The 26,754-nt window shown below is 43.2% G+C and overlaps 1 long non-coding RNA gene across 1 annotated transcript in view; it reads left to right on the top strand.

Annotated features, from left to right (window-relative positions):
* Positions 1–26,754, top strand: part of LOC134560470 (uncharacterized) — a 208,823-nt gene that overhangs the window by 147,082 nt on the left and 34,987 nt on the right. Inside the window, exon 3 of the long non-coding RNA XR_010082744.1 lies at positions 20,351–20,455. This is a non-coding gene — a long non-coding RNA (uncharacterized LOC134560470). The remainder of the gene's footprint in view (positions 1–20,350; positions 20,456–26,754) is intronic.

Raw genomic sequence — 26,754 nt, 5'->3', positions numbered from 1 at the left:
GGCTGCTCAGACCAAACTTGTTAAGCCACATTTTGCTGTTTTTCTCTTGGTGAGATTAGAGCCCATCCATTTCAGTGTCTGTGAGCTGTTATTCCCTGGAATATCAGGATCAACTGCTATTGTAGTGATGGGGTAAATGTGGGCAGCCTTTTAGACACTTCCACTTGGTTGTGATTCAGAGCCTTAGGAAACTTCAAATTTTGCATGATTTGGTGTGAAATCATAAATGTGCCGTGAAAACATAAATATGTCTAATCATGCCCTTAAGGAAGCCTTCTGAGGAGGCTGATTTGCTGTCAAATAAGTCTCTCGTTTTCTTGTACTGGTTTGGTTGTGCTGGGTTGGGGATTTTTTTCAGGAATAATTCACCTCAGTCCTATGAAATAACGTTATCATGTTTCCATAACATTAAATTGAATAGGTGATTTGTTTACTGTAAAGCTGCATTTCATTCATGGATATAATTAGTTCTATTAAAAAGGTCATTATGTGCATTTACTGAAAGAAGAGAAGCAGCTGATTTAGAGTGCAAAAGAAGGCTTTAAGCTGGAAGTTTCATCATGTCCTGCTCTTCTGTTGGCATGTATAAATACAACGTTTGTCTGAACGTTAGGACATGAAAATCAGATTGGGGTGAATGAGATCTACAGGGTTCTTCATCATGCTTTATGTTTCCTAAAGGGTGAAGGTTTGAGGGTCAAGAATTAAAGCAGAAATGCATGGAGGTGCTATTGTGTGTTTTTATAAAAAACTGCTTTGTCTTCCAAACCAATATAAAAAATACAATTTTTTTGTTTGTTTGTTCGTTTGTTTGCTTTACATGCATTGGAGGAGAGGGGGGGGTGTGTTTGGGAGGAAGGCAGTAGGGACAGACGGCAGCTCCAGTCCCCGCATTTGCTGCAGCTCCTGCTTTGGTGCCCCCCAGGCTGGAGCAGCAGGGACACTCTATGTGCTGGGACAGGCAGGGACACTCTGTGTGCTGGGACACTCTGTGTGCTGGGACACTCTGTGTGCTGGGACAGGCAGGGACACTCTGTGTGCTGGGACACTCTGTGTGCTGGGACACTCTGTGTGCTGGGACAGGCAGGGACACTCTGTGTGCTGGGACACTCTGTGTGCTGGGACAGGCAGGGACACTCTGTGTGCTGGGACACTCTGTGTGCTGGGACACTCTGTGTGCTGGGACAGGCAGGGACACTCTGTGTGCTGGGACACTCTGTGTGCTGGGACACTCTGTGTGCTGGGACAGGCAGGGACACTCTGTGTGCTGGGACACTCTGTGTGCTGGGACACTCTGTGTGCTGGGACACTCTGTGTGCTGGGACAGGCAGGGACACTCTGTGTGCTGGGACACTCTGTGTGCTGGGACACTCTGTGTGCTGGGACACTCTGTGTGCTGGGACACTCTGTGTGCTGGGACAGGCAGGGACACTCTGTGTGCTGGGACACTCTGTGTGCTGGGACACTCTGTGTGCTGGGACAGGCAGGGACACTCTGTGTGCTGGGACACTCTGTGTGCTGGGACACTCTGTGTGCTGGGACAGGCAGGGACACTCTGTGTGCTGGGACACTCTGTGTGCTGGGACACTCTGTGTGCTGGGACAGGCAGGGACACTCTGTGTGCTGGGACACTCTGTGTGCTGGGACAGGCAGGGACACTCTGTGTGCTGGGACACTCTGTGTGCTGGGACACTCTGTGTGCTGGGACAGGCAGGGACACTCTGTGTGCTGGGACACTCTGTGTGCTGGGACACTCTGTGTGCTGGGACAGGCAGGGACACTCTGTGTGCTGGGACACTCTGTGTGCTGGGACACTCTGTGTGCTGGGACAGGCAGGGACACTCTGTGTGCTGGGACAGGCTGGGACATTCTGTGTGCTGGGACAGGCAGGGACACTCTGTGCTGGGACAGGCAGGGACACTCTGTGTGCTGGGACAGGCTGGGACAATCTCTGTGTGCTGGGACAGGCAGGGACACTCTGTGTGCTGGGACAGGCTGGGACAATCTCTGTGCTGGGACAGGCTGGGACACTCTGTGTGCTGGGACAGGCAGGGACAGGCAGGGACACTGTGCTGGGACAGGCAGGGACAGGCAGGGACAGGCAGGGACAATTTCTGTGCTGGGACAGGCAGGGACAATCTGTGTGCTGGGACAGGCAGGGACATTCTGTGCTGGGACAGGCAGGGACAATCTGTGTGCTGGGACAGGCTGGGGTGGCACCAGGGCATCTCCAGCTGCCTCTGCCTGATGTCACTGTGACCTTCCCCAGCCGCTTGTCCCACGCAGGGCAGTTGTGTAATTCGGATGCTACTTAGGCAACAAAAAATTTCTTGAGTCCTGACCTAGATAAATCAAATAATATCCTAATTGGATATACTTAATTGGTGTTTGGAGGCGTTTTTAGACAGAGTTTTCTATTTCCACTGGGAATATTTTCATTTTTCTGTTTATAATTTACACCACAAATTTGTTTATTAACAATTCTTGGCATTTCTTTCATCTTCTTATGAATTTCTGCTTGAGAGCAAGGAAAGTATATCTTTGTTCTCAGGAAAGAAAAGTTACTTTGAGTTTTACTTTGAAGCACCCAATGATATAACTGAAATGTCATGAATAATTTAAGCAAACATTGATGCAAATGTTACTAGAAATAATCAAGGAACTTTAGAGGTTGTAAATAAAACCGATTTAAAGATGAAAATTGATGCAACTTGCAATTCTAATTTTGTAGACATGCAAAAGTAGGACAAAATAGTATATTGGAACATATGGGAGTGGAACAAACAGCACTGACACTACGTGGGTGATTCATTTGTGAGTAAAAGAACTTAAATATCTTACTCTGGCTTGCGTATATACAGCAAGAACACTGAATTTAAGCGCCTTTTAGCTTTCTTCGTGATATTTTGAAAAAGATGCATCATGGAATCACAAAATGGTCTGGGGTGGAGGAGCCTTGAACACTGCCGGGGATGGGACATCCCCAGCTCCTCTGGGCAGCCTGTTCCAGTGGCCATTACACCCTCACAGGGAGGAATTTCTTCCTAATTTCCAGCCTAAGCCTTCTCTCTTCTGGCTGATTTAGCAGCACATACCTTGCCAATGGCCTGAATGTCAATAGCTGTGCCATTTACATCTCTGTAAACTCCGGCATTCTCAACTGCCTGACCTAAATGACCGTGCGGTACTTGTTTCACAATACTGTCTTTTTCCTGGAAATTCAATCAAGGGAATTGCAGGGGGATTCTGTCCGTGAGGGCGTCATTCACCAACCACAATGCCAGGTTTTCTGCTACCTGCAAGCCTTGCTCTCTTGTTCTGATTTTTTTTGTTTGGTTGGTTGGTTTGTATTTCACTTGGAGTGCTTTGAGACACGTGATTGTCCCTCCCAGCCCCAAGAGATGGCTGTGTGCAGGGAAAACTTTATCGTGTGCAGGGAAGACTTTGTTGTGTGCAGGGAAGGCTTTACCGTGTGCAGGGAAGACTTTGTTGTGTGCAGGGAAGACTTTGTTGTGTGCAGGGAAGACTTTGTTGTGTGCAGGGAAGACTTTGTTGTGTGCAGGGAAGACTTTGGTGTGTGCAGGGAAGACTTTGTTGTGTGCAGGGAAGACTTTATCGTGTGCAGGGAAGATTTTATCGTGTGCAGGGAAGGCTTTGTTGTGTGCAGGGAAGACTTTATCGTGTGCAGGGAAGATTTTATCGTGTGCAGGGAAGGCTTTGTTGTGTGCAGGGAAGACTTTATCGTGTGCAGGGAAGACTTTATCGTGTGCAGGCTCCGAGCGCTCCGGGGACGAGAGCAGCATTGCGCTGAGGGCACTGCTGAGGGGGACAGAAGGGGCGGGGCTGCAGGTCAAGGGCCAATAGGAATAAAGGGGAGTGGTGCAGGGGCGTGGCTAGGAGCGGGGAGAACCAATAGGACAACAGGGGCGTGGCACTGCGGCACAAAATGAGCCAATGGGGAGCGAGGGAGTGAAGAACATTCTGGAAAGGGTACATATATGGTAAATGAGGGCTGAACAGCCGTGCGGCAACGTTTAAACCAGTGCGGGAGCAGAACTTACAGTGGATTAACAGATGGCTGCAACGGCCCATGGGAGAGAGGCCTTTCCTCACTCTGTCCTAGAGCGGAGCCTCTCCCCATTTGCCTCTGCCCCTCCAGGGGACCCCTCCTGGCGGTGTGACCACCCCTGGCGGTGGCAGGACCCTCCTGGCGGTGTGACCCTCCTGGCAGTGGCGGGACACCCCTGGCGGTGGCAGGACACCCCTGGCGGTGGCAGGACCCTCCTGGCGGTGTGACCCCCCCATAGTGGTGGCAGGACACCCCTGGCGGTGGCAGGACACCCCTGGCGGTGGCAGGACACCCCTGGCGGTGGCAGGACCCTCCTGGCGGTGTGACCACCCCTGGTGGTGGCAGGACCCTCCTGGCGGTGTGACCCTCCTGGCGGTGGCAGGACGCTCCTGGCGGTGTGACCCTTCTGGTGGCAGCAGGAGCCTCCTGGTGGCAGCAGGACCCTCCTGGTGGCAGCAGGACCCTCCTGCCAGCAGGCCCCTGGAGCTGCGTTCCTCCTGTGCCCAGAGAGTGTCTGAGCTGCGACGCTGGACTCCACAAGGTACCCACAGCCCGCTGCATTGCACTGAGCTTTAAGTCAATACAAAGATTTTCCCTTCCTGAGTAGAATTTTTCAGGCTGGCTGAAGAGTGTTTCCCTCAAATATTCATGTGGTCTATAAAGAAGCTACAGTGAGACTAAGACAGCATTTCAATCAATTCAGCTGGCTAGCAGTCACTGTATCAGTACTGCTAAAGCAAATAGGTGGAGAGGAAAAATGAGTTTGCAAGGATAGGATTTTTAATAAACAGTAAAGAATAAGTTCATGAACTCCTTTTGGATATTTTTAAAACATGATGATGATGATAGTGCAAAGTTATCTGATTCAGATATGATTGTGTTCCTATAGTTTATTTCTCAAGGAGAAATCTCAGAGGAGTTTATAAAAGAATACTTGAAAGATTTAATTAGAATCTGTTCTCTCACATTTAATATTGCCTAATAGTTTTAATTAATCTGGATATTCCTAATTGCTTCTGTAATTTTTGCCATGTGTAAATAGCTAATTAAAGTATTAACCACCATCAAATGTAGTCTAAAATTAAATATATAAATGCTCTGCCACTGATTAAGAGGATTACGTGAAAAAATAGTAAACTTTCAGGTATGAATGCTTTCTGACTGCAAATAAAAGCAGATTAGCTGTAGTTAAAGGGGAAGCAGAAGAAGGAAGCTCATGCAGTTTCTTACTGAGTTTATAGTTTCCTACTGAGCCAGCCAATATAAGACTCGTGTAGCTGTCGTGGTGTTGAGAGGAGTTTGGAGGTTGTTTGAGACTTGACCAGTTAGTCCCAGTCCTTGCGGGGCTGCTGTCAGTGGAGAGTGCTGCAGTGCAATATATTCAGCTCCTGCCTGGTTCCAAGGACAGATGGCAGGGGACACAGCTGTGACCTCCATCCTCAGAGAAAACTTCCTTTCTCATTTCCAGAGCCACGTAAAAGGCACAGGGAGCTCTTCTTGCTCCTGGAGGTTGCACTGCAGAGCAGCCTCAATATTTGCCTGTGAGCCAGAAATGGATGGTGGCAAACTCAGTGTAAAGGCTGAAGGAGAATAATTTGACCTTTTCCTCATGATCAGCTCGGGAGTGCCATCAACACAAATTCTCCATCAAGGTGTCCTCTGGCATAACTATCTGTTGTAATGAATTAGAAGCCAGTTAGCTCCTGGCTTGGCCCAGCCTGGAGCAGTGAATTCCGTGAGTGGCTCTGTGCTGTGCTCCTCAGCCGAGGTGAGTCTGGGATTAGCTCAGGCTGGGCTGACCCACCCCTGCCCCTGGGGATGCCATAACCAGGGATGTGAGGACATCTCGCAGGTGCTGCGGTTTTTAACGAGGCAAAAGTAAAAGCCGCTTGTACTAGAAACACTGATAGAAACAGTGGGCTGAAGGAAACAAACCGATCTTTTGGTTTCAGTTTCCACTGGAGTTTGATTATTCTGGGGGTATAAATGTCAAGATTTTCACAATTTTAGGTCACTGCTCCGGGTCCTTCTGATACTTATGACAGCATTCCCCCCATATAAACTATGGACTAGAGATAATCAAATGAGATGTTTCAGTATGAAACACTAATATTATTTTTTGGTCCCTGAAAGGCCTCTGTAGACAAATTGGACAATTAGCTCTTTTAGCACGCATTACTCCCAGTGGTCCTTCTGGGTTTTATTTCAAAGAAGAGGTGGTGTAGGCTCTTGAGTTGGCAAAGCCACAAACCAGTAATGAAAAGCTGAAAAGCTCTTGTCTTTTAAATAATCTCCAAAACTGACAAACATTTCTTACAATATATAGAAAAATCTCATCAGGTTTTGTCTTTGTTATTTCAGTAATGTCTGAGATACAGTACATTTTGCCTCCTCTAGCTATGTTCCAAGGGCTTTTCTATATGCCTTTTCCTATTAAAGTGACAGATAGAGACTGGGTTTAGGTGCCTTTTTTGCTTTTCTTTTTAATGGAAAACTAAGCCAAGAATAGAAGAATTTCTCTTCTTATTCTGCTAGTGCTTTCATGTTATCTGAGTGCTTACAAGTAGGAAACATTATTTCAGGTGCAGTGCACCTGGGAAATCTTCCAAGTTATGAGTGTTCTCCATAGGTAGACCTGCCACTGTCAGTGAGGCATGAATTCTGGGAATCAGGTAGTTTATATTTCTGTCCTCTGGTTTAAATTATTAACCTCAGCCTCACATCTCAGTTTCAGAGATGAGACCCAAAGGATAATATTCTAATGTTTGAATTTCTAATTTTAATTCTGTAGCCTGTACTCACTGCCCCTAGCTCCCCCAGAAAGTCAAGGGGCAGTTGTCTCTCTGTCCTCATCGTGAGCTGTATTCTTCCTAGGAGAATACAGAAACAATTCTACAGCTTCTACTGGCATTCTCAGCATTTCAGCTGAGAATGGTGTCCAAGTGGTGTGTTGGGTTGGGTTGGTTTTCCCATATAATGCAAATCTGGTATCAGAAAATGTCATTTGGCTCATTAAGTATTTCATTGCTGCTGAACTATTAAGTGTATTTTATGGCTTTGTAGTTTAATTGATGTAGGCATAAGTTCCAAACAGAAAGTTAATATTATGATAATACTTCTACATAAATCAAGATATTTTAATAGAAAATTAGCAGCCTAACTTGACTAAGAATTGTTCTGTTCTTAACCATACTGAATATACCCATGGATACTATACTTGAGCTTTTGAAATCATCCCCTGAGGTTCCGGAAAACTTGCATAAAAATGTTAAATTTCCTTTGTTTTCATTGACATTTTGACTTGATTAGCTGAAATTATAATATCTCCCTAAAGTATGGGTATTGTATTCATGTCATTTTTGCTTCCAGTAGTGGCATGTTGCAGATCATTCTTTTCTATTCTGAAGCATGTTGGCATTTGTGGTGGTACTGTCAGAATCAGAGGATTTAGTTGATGAACATTTATGAATTTATAATCTCTGGCATCCTTTAGAGAGCTGAACTACCTTCCATATCAAACAATTTCAATAATCTAGCATGAGATCTCTCCTCCCCTTCCTTCTGGAGGCAGAGTGGGTGCTCTGAGGGGAAGCACAGGCAGGTTTCTCCTCTGTTACTCCCAAATCTTTGGTTACAGAACACGGACAGCGTGCAGGGAATGGTGCAGGTGACTGTGAGGAAAAGAAAACCCCGTGAAAGGGAGCAGCGTGCTCTGCAGCAGAGCTGGCTGTGGGCCAGCCTCTGCCACAGAGCTCTCACGGCACCCAGGGGACAAAACATCCCGGGAGAGCTTTGGAAGCAGCTCCAGGGGCAGAAGATGTTCAGCTTCCTGTGATTATCTGGAAAGGAGGATTCACACATGTGTTTCTTCTTGAAAAGAATTTACAACACCAACTTATTTCTGGCTACTTTTTAATTTTCTTCTCACATCTACAACTCCTCCTCTGTAGGGCAGTTCCTGCCTGATGGAACAAGAGGATTGTGTGAAAATCAGATATATAATGTTTGGATTTGTACAGGCTACTATGAGAGAATAGAAAAATTCCAACTGAAGGAATAGCATACTTGAACAAGTGGAGGGTTTGTTTGTTCGTTTCAAAAAAACAATAAAGGCCCTTTAATCATGCGTTTAAAAAAGACAAATGTCCTTTAATAATGTATTTTGGTGATTTGGGAACATTTTGCTCCCCATTACCCTACTATTTTTAAAGCAATTGCCTTAATTAAGATGGAAAAGGTGATTGCCTTATTCTTCTGACAGTTCCAGGTGACCCAGGAGAATTGACCTTGTTTTCCTTCAGGGAGATTCAGCTCTGGAGCTGCTGCTTGGCTTTGGCATGGTGCAGGCTGCGAGCTGCAGAGGCCACTGAGCCCATCCTGTGTCGTGTGGAAACTCTGCTCGGGTGAATTGGCATCCCAAAATGAGCCAGAGCTGCAGGACTGTCCCAGAAACAGCCTGGCTTACCCAGTAGCTGTGAAAAATGCTCCTTTCAGACACTCGCTCACGGGTTTGCCACATTCATCACCTCCGTGCATTATAACCAAAAATCTAGATTGATATCCCCTCCAAAGGGCTCCTCTAGCCTGTGTGGGGCTTCAGATGGAAAGTTTGGAGTCTCTGTAATCAGCCCATTTGAAGTTCCTATCTGAAAATCCAGCAAGTGAACCACGCTTTAAACACCGATACATTTTGAATTTTAATAGACTTTATTACAAGCCTTCAAATTAAAAGTTGTCAGGAGAGATAAAAGGTTGGGGATTTGGATTCAAAGGGACTTTGATTAGACATAAAGGTCAGCAATGGTGGCAAAAAGTCGATGCATCTAAATTAAGCGTAAACCCCTGGAAGAGAGTATGCTAATCTTTCATGTAAAGTACTTGTCAGGCTGATCTTGGCTCATATCCACAACAGTTAAACTATTTTCAGTGATGAAATTTTAACAAATGGTAATCCATGTGTAATTTGCCTGTCAAGTGTGTGCCATTTGTTTTTACAAATGTTAGATTTTAACTGCTAAGGAATCATATTGTACTACATAATGTGCTCCTGATTAAAGATTTTGGTTTAGAATCTTTAGCTCAGTTTTTAACTGCAACCTCTTTTCCTGGGGTACATAAAATGCAAATGGGAGAAAAGGAAAAAAGAAAGAAAATCAAAACTCTAAATGTCATTGCTTTGTGTAAAACTAAGTGTAAATGTATAAATTAGGCTTTAATTGAGCAGCTACTTCAGGAGCTTAAAGTTATAGTAACTGTTAATATTTCTGAATGTGAAATTAAGATTCTGCACTGTTAGTGAGCAAACTCATTAAGGACATAAAAGGATGACAGGATGAAAAAGGATTTACATTTATAGAATCTTCTGTCAAATTATGAGAAATGACAGGCTCCATTTTTTGATGCTGAAATCAAGGTTGCATGTCTAAAGCACAGTGACACTGTGGCTGGATTTTGCATAGCTGAGAACTAATAGGAAATTAATGGAGTGTAATACAGGCCTGTTGGGTTCAGTGTAACTTTGTGGCTTGGATGTGGAAGAACAGAAGTCATAATTTCAGCCTTTGTTTAGCGTGCTGGACAGACAGCTCCTCTAACATCTAAGTGTGGTCAGGATTAGAGCTGTGATGGATGGCCCTGCAGCACGTTCTTGACAGCTTTTCTGTTCAAATACAAATTTCTGTCACAGCCCCAGAACGTTGGAAGGAACATTCCGAGATGAAATATTGGAGCTGCAACAAGTCCAGTGTGAAGCTATCATGCTTTGAAAGTAAAAATAATTACAAACTGTACATCTCCTAGGCACATCTCTGCATTAATAATGAATAGTAGTGAATACACTGGAGTGTACCAATGAAATGTTATTGAACACAGAAGTTTTGGAAACTGTAAGGTTATCAATCTGTCAAGACATGTGCCAGTGCATCTGTCTGGGTTTTGGGTTTTCTATCTGTTTTAGGCAAATAAGTATTTTGGAAAGTTATTTAAGGTCCTGATTTATTCTGCCTTTCATGACAACTCTTTAGAATATTTTCTTAAAGATTTTTTTTTTAAATGTTCATCAATTTCTGGATGAAAAAAATATTTCCTTTCACTTAAGACAACCGCTCTTGCCTCCAAAAAGCTCTGGTTAAACCAATGCTTTCATTGAAGCACTCTGCAGATGGAATATTGTCCTTATTATAGCAGCAAAGTAGGTCAGAACCTCAGTGTTTGACAGATGTGACATACAAAGTCCCTACCTCCATATTAGGCATGAATAAAATGAAAAGGAAGCTGATTAGTGCAGGAGAATGTCTGCATTTAAAGAGCTAATACCTGTAGTGATTTTCTTCTTTGTGCTTAACCGTTAATTGAAGGAGAGACTTAAATTTATCCCATTGGCACAGCAGCGCGGGGAGCCCGGCTGACACTGCAAATGGCACAGGGCTTTGTGATATCAGCCATTGATTCAGCACAATGAGAAGGAGAATTGGGCTCCATGAAGTGAGGAGAAATTGTCTGGCTGCTGAGTCTCTGCCGTGAGATCTCGTCTCTGCTCACGTGTTGTCCGTGGTGGTTTGTCAGCTTGCAGAGAGCTCCCGGCTGTCCTCTGGTGCTGTTGTACTCTGGGCTGCCTCAGTTATCCCAGCAGAGATCAGCACAGTGAGGCTGCTGCTCGTGTCTGTGGTCACACTTGGCACACTTAAGCACCAAAGAACTCAAAAGTGGGGCAGAAATACCTGAAATGTCTCCAACCACACGATGCGTGCTGGTGTGAGAGAACGTCGATGGAAGCGTGGGTCTGTGTTAACCCAGCTACTTCTGTACATCATTCTGGAGGTAAAACCATAGGCCCCAAACACTGAATGAATGGGCAATTAACCTGTCTCCTCAGTGAAGTCTTGGTCTTCTTGGGCTTTATTTATTATTTCTAAACATGTTGCTAAGTGGGCCTTGGCTGCTGGGAGCGATGGCTGTGTGCGGTCTCCCAGAGCAGTGCGGAGCAGAGGCACCACCTCATTTCACACAACACTGGCTGCACCCTTGCTGCAGCAATAAATAAACTGGGTTTATTTATTCCTGGCCTAACCTGTCAACCGTGAAACTTTTATACCAACACTTGGGATCCTCCCTATAAAAGTCACCGGTTGAGGAAACCGCTCAAGAAGACTGAAAACCTGAAGTACTTAGAATTTATTATAGTCAAAAATACTAATAGTCGTTTATAAAACAGGGTAGGGGAATGGCAGAGAGATGAATGGATGTGAAAAGCATATTTTTAATATTTATTTTTAATAAAATGGGGATAAAACTACTAGGATGTAACAGCTCTGGGTCAGAGTAGGGCGTGAAAGCCCAAGGAGAAGCATTTTAATAGTAACTCACATTAGGAGAGATAGGAGATACTGTTTTTAAAATTGAAAATATTTTGGTTTGACTACATAGATTTGCAGGAGAGCCTGGGCTCATGGCTCCTTGGCCATGGAGCAATCTGCTCTTCCCCAGAGCCATCCCATGTCACTGCCACTGAAAGTCATCAACCAGGTGTAAATTTTGGCTCTGTCAAAGTTTTCAGGACAACCTTCCCACAGAACTTCATGGAAGTCACCATAGTTGGGAAGCTATGCTTTATTTATTTAAGTTCAGTTTTGGACTAAAATATCAAGTAACAAAATTTCCTGCAGCTCAGTTCTATTCTTTCAGTTGACTCCTCTAACTCCTGTCCATCCGTTTAACTGATTGTTGTCATTCCCCATTTTCTGAGGAAATCAGCCTTGTCTTATATGACCAGAAACTTGTATTTTTTCACCAAAGTAGAGACAAGAAACACATCGTGACCTGGATTTGTATGGCAGATAATACCTTGACATTAGTCTCTTAAATGGAAAGGACTTTCAGGCTTGAATACTTTCCTTAATACCATAATTTATGGAGAATGTTATTCCTCAGATAGGCAGAACCTGGACATTAGGACTGTATGAGTAAAATAAAAGAATGAAGGTTCATTTGGAGAGGAAGGGCTGTAACCTGCTTTGTGTGGTTGTGCACGTGTTGTCTGTGTTTGAGTTTCCATCACGGGCCAAGGTCAGGAGCTGCCTGGAACAGGGAATGGAGGAGTGTGGGTTTTGAGGTGTTTTTTAACTTAGGCTTATTTAGGAAAAAAATGCAAGTTTAGGGTATAATTTTGGCTTACATTCAGAAGTGTGCTATGTTTCATCAGATCTGCAGTGGCTGACCCAGCCTGCCTTCCTCCTGGTGTTTAAACAGCAGCCTGAGCAGTATTTGAGTGTGTGAGACACTGAAGTTCAGGAATGAGAGCATTCCTGAGCTCCCCAGGCCCCCTGTACCGAGCAGATGCCCTCCAGCTGGGGGAGAAGGGGTGGCTGTGCTCCGGGGGCTGTCCCTGGGGCTGTCCCTGGGGCTGTCCCTGGGGCTGTCCCTGGCGCTGTCCCTGGCGCTGTCCCTGGGGCTGTCCCTGGCGCTGTCCCTGGGGCTGTCCCCGGGGCTGTCCCCGGGGCTGTCCCCGGGGCTGTCCCTGGCGCTGTCCCTGGGGCTGTCCCTGGCGCTGTCCCTGGCGCTGTCCCTGGGGCTGTCCCTGGGGCTGTCCCTGGGGCTGTCCCTGGCGCTGTCCCTGGCGCTGTCCCTGGGGCTGTCCTGGGGCTGTCCCTGGGGCTGTCCCTGGGGCTGTCCCTGGGGCTGTCCCTGGGGCTGTCCCTGGCGCTGTCCTGGTGCTCGCTGGCAGGAACGGAGCTGGCCTGGCCCAGCCCCTTCACCCGGGCAGGCTGGCAGCACACCTCATCCCTGGCACAGGGCAGGCACACCTCCGTGCCAGCTGCTCCCTCCTCCTCGTTGTTTCCCAAATAATCTGCAGGCACATGAGCTGTGTTTGATACCAGAGCATTTTTCTACCCTGCTCGCACAAGTATGAGTTGCCTCATTTTGTTTCTTTTAGTCTCACCTTATCCTCTCTGAAGTTAGAAACAAACTACTTTACAAAAAAAATTACTAGGAGCTAATACCAAATGCATTACAGATATAAAATTTATGAATAAAATACTTGTTTTGTGAAGCTTGTGCTTTGTGAACCTTGATGATATAAGAATATCTAACCTTTGGTATCTTCTTTTCAACTGTAGGAATTGGGTAGGATTGTGTGTTTGGGCTTGCATTTTCTTCTCAGGATGCCTTTGTGACTAAAAGTAGTCTGTAGCATGAGAGTAGAGCTCTGTAAGGGAAAAATGGAATAAACAAAATCAGCTTCAAACGGTTCGAAGTTCTTTTCTCAGCATGGTAGATGAATGCGTGCACTGACCCATGCAGCTGGTGCTCGAGAGTGTAACCTGCTGAGGTGAGAGTCTGTTCATGTTTTAGGCAAACATCATTTCTCATCATAGCCCTGTTGCTAAGGGATGTCTCCTGTTTCTCCTCTTTCTTATTCTCTCAGATTTCAAAGACCAGCAGGAAAAAACATTGCATTGTCTCAGTGTTGCTTGTGCATGGTGGAGAGTTAGGAATGAATAGCAAAAGCAAGAAAAACTTTAAATAGACTATATAATATGTAGCTCAGTTCCTCTCTTGAGACATCCCCTTCACTCATTTTTAGTAATCAGTGGTGTTTTCCATATTTCAGCCCTTCTCCTTAAACCAGACTTGGTGATTTCGTGGTAAAGGAAGGTAATTCAGTGGCACGTCACCATGTAAAGTAAGGTTTTCTACCTGGCACTTGGTGCTCCTCAAAATTCTCTTTATTCCTAATGGTAGTGTGGCTGATCCAATGGAAAAATGGCCCTGAAACAGATAATGTTTGATCTCAGAAGCCAGCTGACCCATCTCTCCAGGAGACGTGGACTGGTGAGAAGGAGCAGAATTGTTCCTGCAGTTGCAGCTCAGTGTTAGAGGCAGCCTGGAAGTGCACCTGCAGAAATACTGAGAGTCTCAAACACCACAGTGGATGTAAATTTATATATATATATATATCTTTTATATATTTGATTAACCTTATAAATAACCTGATAAAATAATAATAATTTTAAAAAATAGTCAACTCCATTTGGATAAGCACATAAATAAAATATGCGAGCCCCAGAAGCAGGAGGAGGGCAGAGCTTTCCCACTCAGGAATGCAAACCAAGGCTGGCACGTGGCTGCCCTCTGGGCCTCCCCAAGATTATTTAGGCTGGGACCTTCCTGATGGACTAACATGAAGAACAGTAGCATTCAAATCGTGTGCAGTGCAGAAGGAGTTCAGTTCTCCATCTGACATCTTTAAGATCCAATATTAATAATTTAGCTGAGTTTTAGTAGCCCTTTCAGCTGTAGCCCACTAATGACAAGCTTGCTTCCTAATGTTTAACGCCTGCTGTGCAAGTGGGGCTTTTAACAAAACACATTTGCTGCAGGCTCTTTGACATGGCTTCACACTGAGATAAACACAATTAGCATGAGCTGTTTAAAATGCTTTTCTCTTGTGCTTGTTTATAATTGGTCTTTTAAGATCTATTTTTATTATTAATTTCCAGGAACGTGTAGCAGATTTGATGGAACAGTGAGGGTGGGCTATTCAAGTGTTTTACTCTGGAGATATTGCTGGGTCATCCTCAGTGTGTAATAGCATATTCATGTCCAGAGACTCAAGAGCTGACCAGACTGGTCCTTCTTTGAAAGGCTGTACCATGGAATGTATTGTAGCAGACCACGGAGGATAATCCAAAGGACTGCAGGCAGGCTAGCTTACATAGCATAAAAATTTCATTAGAAAGTATTGCCAGTGAATCCTCTTTTGTATAAAAAGTCTTATCTTTTCTATATGGCATATCAAAATGCCTTTTAGTAAAAATAGTCTTGCAAAGAATGTCTGCTGAGGGGGGCTGTACTGAATATTCATAACATCGGAGTGTGTGCTGAGACATTTTAGAATAAATATTTTTTTTAGGTTAAACTAGTTCAGAATATTATTGTTAATCTTCTATACATTCTTTCAGGCAGCCTATGTAAGAGAATTTTTGAATTAAAGAAATGCTGTCCTCAGTGAGAGCTCCAGGTCTCATTAAAACCAGTGGAAATCTTGTGTTGGCTTTGCTAGGAGTGGATCCTCTCAGCGTGGTTGTGGAGGGGTAAAGGATCCAGGCAGTTCTGTGGAGATCTGCTCCTGGATATCAGTGAAATGCTCTGTCTGACAAATCTCACTTGTGTGGAGGACATTGTCACAAAAAAGGTCCTTTTAGAAAGAATTTGTCGGTATAACAAAACAAAGCATTTGAAAAACAAATTAAGGTGTGTTTTGGAGTGTTATCCAGCAATCAGAACTGGTTTCTTTGAGAGGTCTGGTTGTGCTCTAGTCAGGCTACTGAAATTCTACTTTCATTGGATCTCACATGTCTGGGATGTCTGTAACATTTAAATATTTATAGCTCTGAAGGTTCACCAGGTCTGTAATAAGCACAGGGGAAAAGAAATACATTATGCAAAGGGTGATTAGTTTTATCACATAGTCTTCCATGGGGCAGCTGTTTATTTTCAGTGTTCATTTTCTTGGATCAGTCAGGTAGACAGCTGTTCTTTTAGGGCATTTTTGTTAATTTAAGTAACTTCTTTGAATTGCAAATCTACCACCAAATTCACTTCTAAAAATTCAGCCTCTAGCTCATAATTATATCATCAAAAAAAAAATCTTCAGATCACTAATTCAAAAATATCTACTCATCAGAGATATTTCAAACAAATTCAAAGCGTATACACTCTAAATCATCTGATACATCAATGTCTATATGAAACTGAATATGAAATGTCCAGGTCTGCTAGATTTCTGATGTAAAAATATAACGTACATTGTGTCCATTCCCACAGTGAAATACTCTTGTCTCATACAGGGGACTTCTTAAACACTGTTAACATCAACGAGCCGTTGCAGTGATAGAAATGTGATTAGTGGTCAGCCGGTAATTAATCTTGTTACTTCTTAAGTTGCCTTGGATTTCTGCCCTAGTCCAGAGGACTTGAGGAGAGTTACAGGTCAGGAAAAGGAAAGGAGAACTGCAGAGGGGCTGCTGTGGGAAACAGAAAAAGTGGGGAGCTTTTAAAGTGGCGCAGATGTAGGTTTAAAATTTAAAAAGATACTAGAATAAGGACATAGAACAGTTAGATTGTGGGTTTGTGCTGTGAAGAGTTAGGTTTCAGCAAGCAGAAAAATATGTTAAGCTACATAATAGAAAAGTTTAATAACGAGGCTTATGGAAGAGTATCAAAAGTTCCTGAATAGCAGGGAATCTGAAACAAGCACCCATGGTTAGAGCTGAGGTACAGGTGTAGTTTGAATGGCTGGTTTATGCAGCAGCCTGTAAGCTCTTGATTTGCCTTTGGTTAGAAACCTTCCCAAAGGCTGGCACCTCCCGGGGGCAGGGTTCTGTGCACTGGGGCTGTCGGGAGCAGCTGCAGTGCAGAACTCCCAGTGAAGCCCCCCAGAGCCCCAGCCCTGCAGGGAACTCGCTGCAGTCGCTGCACGGCTGTTCAGGTCCTCACTGTGCATTCACACGCTCAGACTGGGGCCAGAAATATTTGTGTTCCTTTCACTTCACGTGGAAACAGCTCTCAGCTACCACAGGTTTACGGGGGCATTACTGGAATGCTGCATTGAAATGAATTCTTTGTACTGTAAAATGCTCAGCTACAGAAAATGCAATATTATTGCTCCAGTAGATGAATCATAGTTGGTGGTGTAGGCCCTGAGGCTGAAACTGCCATCAGAAATTTACTGACTGACAGATTTTGACCAATCTGGACCAAACTGTAGTCTACTAAAGCTGCAAGTGCAAAATAACATTTATTTCCCTGCGAACCAGGATTTGTTCTACTGTGAGTTGATTACTGACCTGCAGTGTGTTCCCAGCTCAGCTTGGGTGGGGATGAGAGTGGTGGGGTTGGGAAGGGCAGGTTTGCTGGTGGGATTGCACCCACACAGGAGGACCAGGAGCAGGAGAGGGGGTGAGTGTTGTGTGATCCCAGAGAGCTCCTGGGGTCCCCAGGGTGTCCCCAGGTGAGCTGGGATCCCAAAGAGCTCCTGGGGATCCCCAGGGTGTCCCCAGGTGAGTGTTCTGGGGTCCCCAGGGTGTCCCCAGGTGAGTGTTCTGGGATCCCCAGGGTGTCCCCAGGTGAGTGTTCTGGGGTCCCCAGGGTGTCCCCCAGCAGCACAGAACCCAAGCAGGGATGGGGCTTTGTGTATTCGTCTCACAGCGGGTTTTTCTCCTTGGTAAATAAAGGAAGATCACTGAAATTCTGGAAGCTGGCAAGAGGAGCAGCGAGGTCTAAAACAAATAGGAGTTTTGATTGTAAAAGTAGAGAAGGAATAAGTGTTTAATATATTTGGTGAATGTAACTTCACCTCTTATGTAGTTAATAAGCTCTGTGTATTTATTTGTTGGCACTGGAAGCTTTTGACAAAATACTCAAAGGTTCACTTGGATACTTATCATCAATACAAGTGTACCAATAGCAGTTGTTTTAATTTGGAAATACTTGACAGAGTACATCAGAGCAAGTGAAGGTGTTACTGTGATGGAAGTACAAATGGGGCTACACTAAATCTGCAGATTGTTGTACCCACAGTTAATTGTGAGATTGTGACTACTGTATCTAGGTAATTAATATGCTAATTAGTTAGTTTAAAGAGGTATGAAAAGAATGCAATAAAGAGCTTGTGTTTTTCTCTTTTGCTGTGCAAACACAGCTCCCTGCAATAACTTAATGAGGGAATTTCAAAGGAACAAAACTAACAACAAATGAATTAGAAGCTTAACTAAGTAATTACATGGTATTGCTGAGACCTTTTGGGTAGGGACTGGCATAAATATGTGTTTAGCTTGTCATGACAGCAAATAACACAGTAGGAATACTAAGAAAATCTGTTTATTTCTTGGAAATTTATTTTTCTGAAGCACCCTAAGAAAACTTTGAATGAAATGGTTATTATTGAAAGAAATTGTTTATTGATAGTAGTAATACTGAAAATATTTCTGAGGCAGAGGGTGTAAGCTCTTTGAGGGAGGAAAGCATAAATAGAAAGTGCTGTTCTTTTTTTCTTTCAGCCAGCCTTTAACATATTGGTAGAAAAGGGGTTGGCGCTCAAAAACCACAAGCTATGTTTGTTCAGCACCCTGAATTTTGAAATTGTTGAAGATAACTGAGATCTCATGTAAATTGTGTGTGTGCATATATAAAAATATACATAGACACATCTATTTAATAATGGGAGCTGCAGCTGCCTTTATACCTCTATGGACAGTTAACTGTAGAACTGTCAAAAAGGAAATAAAGGGAAGTCGCAGAAGTGGAACAGGCTCTGAAGCTTAGGAAAGAATATATTTAATGAAATGCATCCACTTAAAAGGCAGTGCGACATAAAAGGTAAAATAGTCCAGGTTATGAATCTCAATAGCTTTGAATAAGCTCAGACCATTGCTGAGTGCCAAGGTGGGATGGCCCAGAGGTGGCATTGGACAGGAAGCAGCCTGGGGGAGAGGATTTCTTCTTTAATAAAGAACCCTATTCTATCTGGGGTTTTATGTGGATTTTTATATTTATATATATTGTAATTTTCTTTACCATTCAATGCTTTTAATTTAAAATGGGCACTTCTTTAGCTTTGGCTTCATATTATTACAAAAAAATGAAACTCCAGTTAAACTTTGTGACATTTTTATGTCACCCACAGGGTGTCTCTGGTTCGGGGTTTGTGTCTAAATCACTGGGTTTTCAAATGCATCTTCTGTATGATTTCAGTTCCACTTGTGAATCACTGGCATGTCTTAAGTGAAAGATCTCTTGTCCCCAGTGGTGGTTAAAGTCAGAGCTGTCGTCTTTGAATTACTTTATTTCATGAGCTTTTAACCATCCCCCAAGGACATGTCAAGCTCCTGCATGCTCTTTCTTTCAAGTGCATTCTTTCCCAAACACGGGCTGTGGAGGAGATGCTGTCATTTCTCCTCTTGTTCCACTCCAAGCACCAATTCATCAGGGTAGGCTACACTTGTAGGAAATCTAATATCGTAGTAAATTGCAATTTGGTGAGGTGTGGCACGCCTTCAAAGGTTCAGACTTCTGCTGTTGTCATGTAACAGCCAAAGCAGTACAGAATGTGTTTGCAGTAAATCAGTCAGTGCAGTCACTCTCTAAATAAATACTCAGTTTGTTAATTAGATGGAGCTAGTTGCCCTCAAAATCATCTCTGTGACATTTCTGTGAGCGTAAATTAATTTGAAGACATTGTGAGATTTGTTCACCACTTTATTGAATTTCCGATGCATGGAGCATCAATAAGGATATTTATAGTACAGCTATTGAACAGTTTTGTTGGGGTTTTTTCAGTGATTGTTCTCCTGGATCCCAGTGGAGTGTCCCTGTGTGTGAATGCAGCGTGCCAGGGTCACACATCTGCAGAGGGGCCAGCTGGGCTGTCCTGCTTTCACTGCTCACGAGGAGACCCTGTCCTGTTCCGGGCAGGCTTTGCTGCACAACTGTCATGTGTCTGCTGTGATCGTTGTTCTTTTTGTATTTGTTGTTTTATAGCCTCACAGGTAAATAAATATCAGGTGGGGACTCAGTATCTGAGTGTCCCCTGGAACACCAGGCTCTGAAATGGCCTCCTGTGAAACTTGAGTGATATCTCTGAATAAGCGCGTTACCCATACTCTGCGTTGCTTTATTTTGTTGGTTATTTGGTTATCGCTTGCCCAATAATACAACTTATAACCTCTGACTCTATAAAAAATTGCTTTTGTGGTTTACTTTTGTGGAGGATTTTATTTTAGAGCCCTTGCCAATCTTGAAAGAAATGGAATTCCGTTTGGTATTTTTTGTCTTGAAGCATGAATTGTTTAGCATTATGACTTGGCTGCATTTCAGCCATATTTCTGTATAATAATTGCACTCTGTCAGGTGTTCATGGGGCAAAGAGCACGTGAGAAAATGGCATTTTGAGTGCTACACCATGGGAGGGTTCTTAGGGTTCACAGAAGAAAGAGCTTTTTGAACTTAAAGCTTAACTCAAGTAAATTCTGGCATTACCAATCATCAGTGGGCTGCTTCTCCAGATGAGAACTGAGCCCATGAGCCCTTGGCAGCTGTGACAGCCCCTGAAATCTGATCATGATCTCATTTCCAGCGTGGCTCACGGGCTCTGTACCTGCTGGAATCAAACACGTGGGAGTGCAGCAAGGCCTGCCTAAAACAGGAGACATGGACTCACTCTGTCTGCTAGGAAAATTCAATTATTAATGGTTTAATTTCTTCTTTCTTCTCTTTCCACAGGATTTGAGGTTCCAATTAAATCCGTGTTTGGGCCATTGCTTTGCCTGCCAGTACTTCATCTTCTTGGAAAGCCTCATCACTTATCTAAAACAAAAGAAGAACGAGGTAAGGAGAAAAAGTAATGAAATGCAGCATAGCGCATCTGTCAAAGGAACAGAAAGTGGCTTTAAAAAAAATCCAGGATCAATGATGTTAAAAAATTATTTGTTGAGCACTAAATGTGCTCATGTTAGGCATGTTAATTGTAAAGAATCTGTAAGTTCCATTATGTCCTTGCAGCACTGAGGGTTTGGGTGTTTCTTTTTAAGAGATTTACTGTTGATGTAGCCACAGGACACGAGTGACTGACAGGAATAGTTGCTCAGTGTGCCTCTCTGTGCTACTGAGCCCTCTGGAACATTGCTTGACATCTTAATACTCAACTGTTGAATATAATTAACATTTCTGAAGTTAGTTAAAATTCACTTTTGGGTCAGTCTGGGTTTGTGTTCTTCAATGTGTGTAATGCAGTACTGGGTGCTGGGTTAAAGAACTCCAGCTGTTGCAGCACTTGGAGCTGTTCAGTCCCTTGTTGTTGATAATAGATCTGTCCCACGTAGCTGGAAGTGACTTCTGCTGTGTCACTTAGGATTGCAGTAAATACAGCAAGGCAGGCAGAACTGGAGGTGACAGAGAGGAGCAGTGAAGTGATTTAGCCCTGACAGGCTAAGGATGTAAGGCAGATGTGGTTTGCAAAACACAAACCCTTCTTGGGCTGCAAAAGCACAGCCTGCAGTGACCACCCTGCACAGCAGACAGTATTGGGAGCTCAGTTCTTTTTTGCTTCTTTTCTCCACTCATTTTTCCTGCACTCTCAGATCCCTTCCCAGGGTCAAGTTCAAACTAATATTAGCTGTGCAGAGCAGGCTCAGTGGCTCCTTAATATGCTTTCACCTCAGGGTCCTTCTGTGAAAACCAGCAGGTTAGGAAGTTTGCTGGCCTCTCACCTTTTCACCATAAAATATCATGTATTTTATTTGGGAGTGTTAACCACACATCTCCTCTAGGGTCTCTCTCAAGGATGCTATTTATAGTTTTGCTTTTCGAGCTGTGCAAAGGGTGTTATTAAGTAGTTGAGAAAAAATGTTTAATCACCAGAGCATGGAAAGCCACAGGGCAGGCAGCAAATTGCAGCGGTGTTTGTGAGCAGTGAGCAGCACTGGCTTCAGCAGGGGTGTGTAAAGCACATTTGGTGTGAGGGGAGAGGCAGCTCCACACCCAGAGCTGAGGTGCAGACAGCTCCCTGACAGAACAGGCCTGAGGGATCTCCTGGAGTTTCCATCAGGAATTACTTTAACTCGTGCAGATTGTTGGCTTGGCCATGGAAATCCTTTAGCTTTGCCAAATAACTTCCGTGAATGGCCCCTTCTGAATCCTGTCTTCTGTAAGTGTGCCTTGCAGCACCGTTGTGTTCCAGGCTGCCTCAGCCTCGTGCCTGCTAAAACTTCTCCTTGTGCTGCTCTGAGACTGAAAAGAGGATAAAACAACAAACATTTGTATCATTTCATAAAAATTACTCCCCACCATAGCTTATGGAAGTAAGATGGGTTGTATAGAATAGCTGTATATTTTGTATTCTTGTATATTGTATGTATAATGTGTGTATATAATGAAGATATATATATATAATGTGTGTGTATATATATCTAAAATTTTGTATAGAATCAGTTACCAACAGGGTCCATCTTCAAAACAATTAATTAAGCTTTAATTTAAATACTCTTAATAGCTTTGAATTGAAAGCACACTTGATTTGTCTGTAGCTCTTCAACTTTCTTTCAATTCCTCATAATTCCATTTCAGAGCTCTTCTTTCAATAGATGATCATCTCAAAATTATTTTTTTAAAAGAGTGTCTTCTATTTTCTTGTTTAAAAGGAATAACTTTTTTACCTTCCAAACCTTCCTGCTTCGTCAAAACCCTGTTGGTGAGGCACATTAACAATTTAAAACAGATAATCTTATTAATTATTAGCTTCTTATAAACATAATTATCTTATGATTAGTGCAGATGACATTAAAAAAAAATCTTACCCTGAAATGGTGCCTAAAATGAGTTCTGTGCTAACTATGTCTGCAGTTTAATTGGGACCCCTGCTGATAGTGACAACAGTTGGTTTGTTGTGGTTTGAAACCAAATCAAGACTGAAATGATTGCAGTCATATCTGGGATGTTTGAGTGCCTGTATCCCCCAGAAATTTTTAACTCCTTCACTGGCAGAAGGGATTTTTAGCCCAATGACTGATATTAGCATGGAGATGGAATTTCGGGACAAAATTGCTCCTAAAATTCTAAAATTCTGTGGCTTTGCAGTCAGAAAGTTCATGGTAGGGGATTTATTAATAATACAGTGTCATCAGTGTGGATTGTGCCCAATTCCTATTTCTAGTCTGTTGAACCCACTGATCTATTTTATGGCAGCAGCGAGCAGCTCTGTTCTAACCAGGGAATGGAAGCCTATTACCTTGTTTTCAAAATAAAATATGGAGATGTCTGTGGAACACGAGGCTTCTGTCTGAGGTCAGGAATAGCTACAAACACAGAAGGAAGCACACATTTCTGTTTAGATGATTGCTAAAGGTCACTGTGCAGACAAACACTGGAATCTGTAGGCACTTGGATTGGAGTCACGCCACTAAAATCAATGGAATGACTTCCATACTTACTGGTATAATTATCCTATTGAGACATTTACTTAAGTGTTCTGCTGATTCAGAGCCAGAATGTACAAGCACACTGCAAAGGCAAAGCCTGTCACGTTTGGAAAGTGCAGTTTGCAGTGTTTCCCAAATTCTTTAATATTCCACTGCTGATTTCAGCTGTTTCATACACTCTTACTACATCAATTATTGTCCCCACAGAAGCCTGTAGGTACTGGTTTGAACGTGGTGGTTTCACAGCAGTGGCAGGCAGTAGAAGGAGCCCATTTATTTTTAATTGTGTTCAGATTTTTGTCTTGTTTTCAGCAAGCAGGTTTCTCAGGCTGCAGCACTCTGACACCGTGGCTGAGGCAATTTGCTGCAGAACAACAAATCTTGGTGTCTTCAGGAAAAGAAAAGCCAATATCTAGTTAGTGATATTGCTAATGAGATTGACTGTAGGTCTTAAGAGGGTAGATCTGTTTGCTTCACTGAGAAGATTATAAACAAAAATGCACCAAGTATGTTGTTCCAGCGATGATGATTTCATGGAAGATGGTAACAAGTGTAAAACTGATAAAAATTGATGAGGCCCATTCCCAGCACTGCACCTGGAGCAGCACAGGTGATTTTCCATCCCAGTGCTGCTGTGGGGCCACAGTTCCTGGTGGCTGTCAGAGCCTCTGCTCCGTGTGTGGATGTGTGCAGCCCTGTGTAAGGATTAGCAGAAAGGAGTGCAAAACTCCTGCTGTAATTCTGTTTTTAAGTGAAGGATGCAGTGCACTCCCTGCACAGAACAGTGTTCAAGCAGGAATTCCCACCCGGACCCAGAGCTGAATCCCAGCAGGGTTTGCTTTGGTTGGTGCAGGAGAAGAGGCACAGGAATGAGTGGATGAGGTTTGTGTTTGGTGCTCAGCACTGTCACTTTGGAGCTGTGTTTACTCCTTGCTCTCACAGAAAGCTGCTGCCTTCTGTCTGTGTGCTGTCAGCTGATAAATCTGGCGAGGGAGTATCCATCAGTAATGATCAACAATTTCATGGTAAAATAGCAAAATTATCCTGGAGTAAGATCTGGTGACTTCTAAAATGTTTTTTACAAAGCTGCTCTATGTATTTCATTTAGCACTGTTTTCTCCAAAACTATCTCTTCTGACTCAGACATTGCTTCAAATATTTTTTTCCTTTTTCCTTTTTTTTTGACAAAATCTTTCTCAACCCCTCTTTGTCAGTATTTACTATAAATAACAAGCAGCTGATTTACAAGAAGATCCCTGACAGTCTTCTATTGCTGGCTGTACAGAATTTTACCACTTGCATGGGATTTTCTTGTTTGGGCAGTTCCCAGGCTTTACCTGGTACAAATCTTTCCATGGTATTGTGAGATACCCAGTGCAGCTGAGGTATGACAGTGGTTTATGATTGTTCTTTAAATCAATACATTTTCACTTCTACAAAAAACAAAATATCTCAATGAATGTAGAAAAGGTTTATGGAATCATAATCATTGATTTATTTAGACTCTGGCTTGTTTTCTTTGCTTCTGAGCATTGCTTGCAGGTAAATGTTGGTCATTACCCTCCAATGTGTGCTGTGCCCCTTGGAGCTCCCACTTATCTAATGATGGAAAGGTTTTGCTGCCTCGTGTGCCCTGAATTAACATTATTCAAATGGGGGGGTGTGCACATTTCAGGGATTAGGAGTATGCAAAGCATTGCATTTCTGGAAAGGATGTGCTGATTTAAAATACAAAAGCAGGGCTTTGTAGCAGAACCACCTGCACCCTCCTCACCGTAACACAGAGCACAAACCACGAAAGCTGCAGCATGGTTAACATGAAAGAGACTTCCAGAAACATATCACAATTAAATACCTACTCTTACACATCTGCACCCTGCGAGAAGAGGAGGCACAAATTCATTCTGAAATCCTTCTAGCAAACTGCTCCTGATCTTCAGACATTTGTCTTGTATTCCTTCCCCAGCCAATGCCCAGCCAATGGACAAGGACACACTGCGTTACCATTTCTGTGTGATTCATTCCTTATAAAACAATCTGTTCTTTTAGTGGCACTTGTTATTAATCAAGGATTTTTCCTTTCATTAGAGCCCTTGTTGGCTCAATCACTTCAGTATATGTAATCACTAACTTTTCCCATTACACTGTGAATAGGTGCTCTCACGTCTGTCAGAGGGATGCTGGGACATTTAGGATGATGCTTTGCAATTTCAGTGAGAACATTAATGGTTGAAGTGTGATTGCTTTTCTTTTTCCTTTGAGAGAGAAAAAAAGTGTAACATGTTCCCCTCAGAGAGAAAAGAGAGAAGAATGATGGAAATTTCCAAACTCAATTTATTTTTGTATCATTAAAATGTTGAAAAGTACCGAGGAATACTCTTGCAGAATCAATCATTTCATAATGTATCTGCAGAGGCTTGCCTGTTCTAAAGAGAATGCTGAAAAGGCTAAAGTATCAATTTTGTACAATAGTCCTTGTATTTGCAGAATACAGCACAAAAGTTCTCGCTGTTGCAAATGAAATGGAGGAGGGAGGGGGTGTGTACATAAAACCTTTATTGACATGGTATTGTTTTCTGTGCAAAAACGGTCCAGTTTCTGTGTGGAACAAAGAGAAAGCAAAAGGAGATGTAATACATCACTGAGCAGGTGTTTATGATATATTTTAATGCAAAAAGGCAATTGCTTAGGTAACACGAAAAAGCTTTGTGAGAAATATGAAAAAAATTAACCAGCCTTTTCATGGGAATGACGCTTGTTGTCCAGCAGTTGGAAATGGTTCTGTCAGGCTTTAAAGCAGGGGTTGTTTTGTTTTCACTGATGTGTACACTGGCTGTGTATACCTGAACTGTGGCCCGTGGAACCCAGGCTGAAGGACAGTTTTTAAGTCTAGTACCAGAGAAATGCAGTGTATGAGTCTGGTGGGAGGAGAGGGAGCAGCATGGATGGGACGTGGCTCCAAGTTAGTGAGTTCTTTACCTGCCTGTTGGAACAGGAGGCTGGAGCTGTGAGACCTGAGCAAAGCTGTCTCTTCCAGATCATTGCCTTCATTGTCACTTCTTTTCCACTCACTTATTCTCACAGTTTAAATGAAGGCTCTGTCAATAACGTGTTTTAAATAAAAGTAACAACAGACGAATTGGATTGGATAAGATTTGTAAGAAAGTAGCTGTAACCAGCAGCTCTAGGTTTAAAATCAATTAGGTGATTTAAGGTGCAGAACCCTTTAGTTTTTGCACTGCAGTGGTTGTTCATTGAAGCAAGTAGTTCTTTCCTGAGGAGTTTGTTTCTTCATCCACGATGAAACCTTTCTGGAATTGCAGAGCAGAAGTTTTATTGTGTGGGATCCTGTTTTAGTAGTCACGTGGAAAACTTTAACTACAGTTTTATATCAGCAGGTCACTCATGTGCCTTTACAGCAATACTTGTCTGGCCAGTCTTTCCCAAAGAAATGCATTTTTGCACCGTTAATCCAATCATACCACTCGTGATAAACTTTGTTCTTTCATGTGGGATGGTGAATTTTGCTTATTTTAGAACATCACCTGCAGACATATCTCTGTTGCTATGTGAAAACAGTGTGATCACAGTTGGAGAAAAAATTCTGATTAAATAATGCTTCCATGTGGTATTGATATTAAGCTGGATACATTTATAATGTTCATGGACAGTGGGTAGATGTGATGCAGCTGTTCTGAAACATTACAGATA

This window comes from Prinia subflava, chromosome 20 (assembly GCF_021018805.1).
Source record: "Prinia subflava isolate CZ2003 ecotype Zambia chromosome 20, Cam_Psub_1.2, whole genome shotgun sequence".
In the NCBI taxonomy this organism is placed as follows: Eukaryota; Metazoa; Chordata; class Aves; order Passeriformes; family Cisticolidae; genus Prinia; species Prinia subflava.
Note: the sequence above shows the minus strand (reverse complement) of the source record. Positions and strands in the feature narration are given on the sequence as shown.